The 6258-nt window shown below is 37.3% G+C and overlaps 1 pseudogene; it reads right to left on the bottom strand.

Annotated features, from left to right (window-relative positions):
- Window positions 1-4819: 4819 nt before the first annotated feature.
- LOC102750101 (succinate dehydrogenase [ubiquinone] cytochrome b small subunit, mitochondrial pseudogene) lies at window positions 4820-5754 on the bottom strand (annotated as a pseudogene).
- Window positions 5755-6258: the final 504 nt, after the last annotated feature.

Below are 6258 nucleotides of genomic sequence, written 5' to 3'. Positions count from 1 at the left end.
AGAACAGAGAACTCAGAAATGGACCCTCAATTTTATGGTCAACTAATCTTTGACAAAGGAGGAAAGAATATCCAATGGAAAAAAGTCTCTTCAACAAATGATTTTGGGAAAACTGGACAACAACATGCAGAAAAATGACACTGGACCACTTTCTTATACCATACACAAAAACAAGTTCAGAAAGATTTAAAGAACTAAATGTGAGATGAGAAACCATCAAAATCCTAGAGGAGAACACACGCAGAAACCTCTTTGTCCTCAGCCATAGCAACTTCTTACTGGACATGTCTCTGAAGGAAAGGAAAACCAAAGGAAAAATGAACTATTGGGACTACATCAAGATAAAAAAAAAACCTTCTGCACAGTGAAGGAAACAACCAACAAGACTAAAAGGCAACCTACTGAATGGGATAAGATATTTGCAAACAACATATCTGATAAAGGGCCAGTATCCAGAATCTATAAAGAACTCATTAAAATCAACAACCCCAAAATAAATAATCCAGTTAAGAAATGGACAGAAGACATGAACAGACATTTCTCCAAAGAAGAAATATAAATGGCCTACAGAGAATGAGAAAATCAAGGAAATACAAACCAAAAGTACAATGAGAAACCACCTCACACCAGTCAGAATGGCTAAAATTAACAAGTCAGGAAACAAGAGATGTTAGCAAGGATGCAGATAAAGTGCAACCCTTTTTAACTATTGGTGGGAATGCAAATTGGTGCAGCTGCTGTGGAAAAAAGTATGGAGTTTCCTCAAAAAGTTAAAAATAGAAATACTCCACAACCCAGAAATTGCAGTACTAGGTATTTATCCAAATCCAAATGTTGATTTGAAAGGGCACATGCACCCCAATATTTATAGCAGCAATGTCTACAATAGCCCTAATATGGAAAGAGCCCAGATGTCCATAGACAGATGAATGGATAAAGAAGATATGGTGTGTGTATATATACATGGAATATTATGCAGCCATCAAAAAAGAATGAAATCTTACCATTTTCAACAATGTGGATGTAACTAGAAAGTATCATGCTAAGCGAAGTAAGTAAGTCGAGAAAAAAATATCATATGATTTCACTCATATGTGGAATTTAAGAAACAAAACAGATGAACTTAGACTGAGGGAAAATATCTGCAGATCTGATAAAGGACTTGTATCTAGAATGTATAAAGAATTCTCAAAACTAAATAATAAGAAAATAAACCACCCAATTTTCTTAAATTGACCAATGATTTGAACATGCATTTCACTAAAGAACATATATGGAGGACAAATCAATCCCTGAAAAAAATAGTCAACACTATTAGTCATTAGAGACATGCAAATTAAAACCTCCATGAAATACCACTTCACACTTATTAGAATGAGGAAACTTAGGAAGAGTGACCATAACAAACACTAGCAAGGATTAAGAGGAACTAAAACTGTGATACAGTGCTGATGAATATGAAATTATTTTGGGAAACAGTTCAGTAATTTCTTAAAAAGTTAAAAAAATAGATCAGAGGGGGAGATGAACCATGAGAGACTACAGACTCTGAGAAACAAACTGAGGGATGGGTTAGCCTGGTGATGGGTATTAAAGAGGGCATGTACTGCATGGAGCACTGGGTGTTATACACAAACAATGAATCATGGAACACTACACCAAAAACTAATGATGTAATGTATGGTGATTAACATAACGATAAAAAATTTAAAAAAAATAGGTGTGCCTGGGTGGCTCAGTTGTTTAAGTATCTGACTCTTGATTTTGGCTCAGGTCAAGATCTCAGAATTTCTAGGGGTAGAGCCTGTTTAAGATTCTCTCTCTCCCTTTCCCTCTGCCCCTCCCTCCCTGACCTCACTCTCCCTAAGGAAAAAAAAATTAAAAACTCACCTACCATACAATTCCAAACTTTCCACTCCTAGGTGTTTACCCAAGAGGACTGAGAGTGTATGTCCACACAAACATGTATACATGAAGGCTTATAGGGCTTTCTTTCTAATAACTAAACACTGCAAACAATCCAAATGTTCCTCACCAAAAAGATGAATAACTGTTGATTCATGCTACAACATAAATTGAATCTTAAAATATTACACTCAATGGGAGAAGTCATTGAGAACACAAAAGAAAAGAAAAAAAGAGGACATTATCTGATTTCATTTATATAAAACTCTAGAAAATGAAAATTAATCTATAGTGACAGAGCAGATAATGGTTGCCAGGGCGGGTTGGAGGTAAATGGGAGGATTACAATGGAGTGTAAGGGAATTTGGAGAATGTTGACTGTCTTGATTGTGGGGATGGTTTCATGGGTACATACAGATGTCAAAACTTACCAAACGGCATTCCTTGAATATGTGAAGTTTATTGTATGTCAATTATAACTCAATAAAGCTCTTTTTAAAATTAAAAATCCAAATCTTTTTTTTTTTAATTCAAGTTACTTAACATATAGTGTAGTATTGGTTTCTGGGGGTAGAATTTAGTGATTCATCACTTAGATATAACACCCAGTGCTCATCCCAACAAGTGCCCTCCTTAATGCCCATCCTCCATTTAGTGCATTCCTCCCTCCTCCTCCATTCCAGCAACACTCACTTTGTTCTCTATAGTTAAGAATGTCTTATGGTTTGGCTCCCTGTCTGGTTTATCTTATTTTATTTTTCCTTCCCTTCCCCTATGTTCATCTGTTTTGTTTCTTAAATTCCATGTACCTGTTAGAATCAGCTGGTCAGTGTCCTGCTGTGATTCTGATTGGAAGTGCATTGGATCTGTAGATCAGTTTAGGGAGAAGACACATATTAATAGTACTGAATCTTCTAACCCATAAGTAAGACACATCTCTGCATATATTTAGGTCTCTCATTCTTCTCAGAAAAGATTCAAAGGAACTTTAATCTCTTGAAATTTGTAATTTTTATTTTAATTTTTCTTGTTGTTGAATGAAAGGAAAGGACAGAAACAAGCTCATATGCCATTATTACTGGAGCCAAAAACCTTGACCTCCTTCAAAGTCATCACCTTGGCTTCCTTGGGAGAAATAATTTCAATCTTCCTTTCAGTTACAATTTACCCATCAGAGAAGTGGGCTTTTTCTTTACTCCACAGGGATGTCTAGGTTCAATTATTTATCATAATTATTCTAAAAATCTGAGGTGTCATTATCTTCTTGCTTTTATCTGTGAATTGTAATTTTAGTATTTGGAATATTTCTCTTTTTATTTTCTTTTGTCATTAAGTTGGCAATAATGGTAGTTGATTATACAAATACTCTACAATTAAAGAACAAAGCAAAAACATCAGTATAAAGAAATATTCTGTATCAGCAGCCCATTAAAATCTGCTGACTATTTTAAGATAGAATAACACTTTTAATTAACTTACAATAGACTTTTCTATTACAATGAATTAAACTCTTAGCTATACATTAAAATTCTGCTAAGCAAATCAATTAAAACTACAGAAGTCAGAAATGACATCCTGGGGCGCCTGGGTGGCTCAGTTGGTTAAGCGACTGCCTTCGGCTCAGGTCATGATCCTGGAGTCCCGGGATCGAGTCCCGCATCGGGCTCCCTGCTCAGCAGGGAGTCTGCTTCTCCCTCTGACCCTCCTCCCTCTCATGCTCTCTCTATCTCATTCTCTCTCTCAAATAAATAAATAAAATCTAAAAAAAATAAATAAATAAATAAAAAAAAGAAAAAAAAAAAAGAAATGACATCCTGGCATTAATAACGCCTTATATTATTAAATGGCCAGGTTGAGGAGAAACAATTTTTTGTTCCATTTCACAGTTAAGGTAACTGCATTTTGCAGTAAAGGGACTGGATCAGGCACCAAAAGACCTGGACTTGGGACCCACCTCTGCTTCCTGCAAGCTATTTACCAAGCTAGGACTGACTTTTTTTTTTTAATATAATGTTTTATTAAAAAAAACAACAACTTTATTTTGGGGGCACCTGGGTGGCTCAGTCAGTTGGGCTTCTGCCTTTGGCTCAGGTCATGATCCCAGGATTTTGTGTTCAAGTTCCACATCCGGCTCCCTCTCCCTCTGCAGCTCTCTCTGCTTGTCGTGTTGCACATGCTCTCTTTCTCTCTCTCTGTCAAATAAAGAAATAAAATCTTTAAAAAAAGAATTAAAAAATAAAATAAAATAAACTTTATTTTCATAGAATACATTTTCACATTAGAGAGTCCCATCATGGGAAAATAACGATTTATTACTTACAGTTTTATATTTGTAGACAGATTTTTTAGGACAAGTAAAATAAATACATTTGAGGGATAAGTCTCAGTTTAGATTCTGTAATATTTTCATACATCTATAAGGGGACCTCTTCCCTACATGGAACTTCTCTATACTCAGAAGCTCTCCAGACTCTTCTTCCCAGGATTTAGAAATTACTGATGTGAAATATTAGTATTTCCTAATTTTAAAGTTTCCCCAGGACACGTAACTATCTGTAACTGGTATTGACTGAACAGAAAGGGAAGCTTTCAAAAATTAAATACTAACTGATTTTCTGCAAAGTCTTTACTTATGAATTAAGAGCTTTCCCTTTCTCCATCATTCCCAGGACAAATACAGAAGTTTGATCAGGCATTGATTGTAATAAAGCTGCATTCCCTTAAAAAAATTGATAAGTTAACAGGCAAAAGCTCACACATAATATTTATTTATTTATTATTTTTTTAAAAGATTTTTTATTTATTTATTTGACAGAGAGAGACACAGCAAGAGAGGGAACACAAGCAGGGGGAGTGGGAGAGGGAGAAGCAGGCCTCCCGCCGAGCAGGGAGCCCGATGCGGGGCTCGATCCCAGGACCCTGGGATCATGACTTGAGCCAAAGGCAGACGCTTAACCGACTGAGCCACCCAGGTGCCCCCATACATAATATTTAGTTACGCTGTGAGTCTTGTGAGAAGCTGAGAGACAATCTCATAAACTCACAAGAGCAAGGAATTCAGGCTCCAAATTTCTTGGCTACAATTCCTCTCAAACCTTTTCTTCAAAGACTAAATTCTAAAAATAACCAGGTGATTAGGCAAAGAGGTTTGGATTTATCTGTTATTTCCTCCTTACTGTGATTTGAATGGCATGACAGAGCAGAGTCAAAGAAGTGTACAGTCAATTCTCAAGGTGTTAAATCAAAAAGGTCAGAGCTTCCACAGCTTTGCAGATGCCCACATCATGATAGCTGAGATAACAAAGTCCAGCAAAGGTTAAAGCTGGGAGTGCCAAAACACTTGCCCTGGCAGGTTTCTACAAAACATCCCCTCGAACACAGTCAGGAACCATTTGTGCAAGGCCCCAGTTGACTATAAAGAGTGAGGGCTGCAGCTAGGGAACAGTTGTCCATCGCAGAGCCAGGATTCAAATAAGCAGCTGGAATTAGGCCCAGGAGAAAAACATTGACAACCCTCTAACCAGTCCAGTGGAGAGATGCAGCCTTGGAACCAGAATGGTAGTTAAGTGACAGGTGAATGTGCTGTGTTCTACACCATTCTGGGCTAGGTTGGTCCCGGAGAAACGCTGAGACATGAGCAGGTCTGACCACTGAGATTTGGAGAAACATAGCTCAGCCTTCTTGCACACTTCACAGGACACTCAGCCTCCAGAGACTTGCCATGTCTCTCCTGAAGGCTCAAGGTCCTAGGATTGACATTTTTTTTTCTCTTTAGAGTGAGATGGGGAGGGGCAGAATGAGAGGGAGAGAATCCCAAGCAGCACGGCCCAATGTGAGGCTCGATCTCATAACCTTGAGATAGTGACCTGGGCTGAAATCAAGAGTCCGATGCTCAACCAACTGAGCCACCCAGGTACCCCCCTAGGACTGACTTTTAATGACTGCAGAGCTGCCTGGCCCTTTTCCTAGACAGAATCTAGTTGAGAACACAGGTTCAGAGTCAATCTCTTTCTCAGGTATTTATTTCCTTTGTAGCCTTCAGTAAGTTACATACATGTATAATCCTCAGTTTGTTCATCTATAATATACAGATTAAAACAACATCTATGGCACAGGGTTGTTGAAAAGATTAAAATATAGAATGCAAGTAATATGTTTAATATAATACCTGGACAAAAATTATTCTTCCTCTTATTACATCTCATACTTTCCTCTTAGGACATTGTTATAGAGAACCAAGACTCTTCTCTTCCCCCCACCCCATAAATTATTACATTTCTGAGAAAGTGGGTAAGAAGTTATCTGTGGACTGTAAAAGTTGACTTTCCACTACAACTATGATTTTTTTTTTAT

This window comes from Leptonychotes weddellii, chromosome 9 (genome assembly GCF_054177405.1).
Source record: "Leptonychotes weddellii isolate Sample4059 chromosome 9, ASM5417740v2, whole genome shotgun sequence".
Lineage (NCBI taxonomy): Eukaryota > Metazoa > Chordata > Mammalia > Carnivora > Phocidae > Leptonychotes > Leptonychotes weddellii.
The sequence above is the reverse complement of the archived record's forward strand: the minus strand, read 5'-3'. Positions and strand labels throughout refer to the sequence as shown.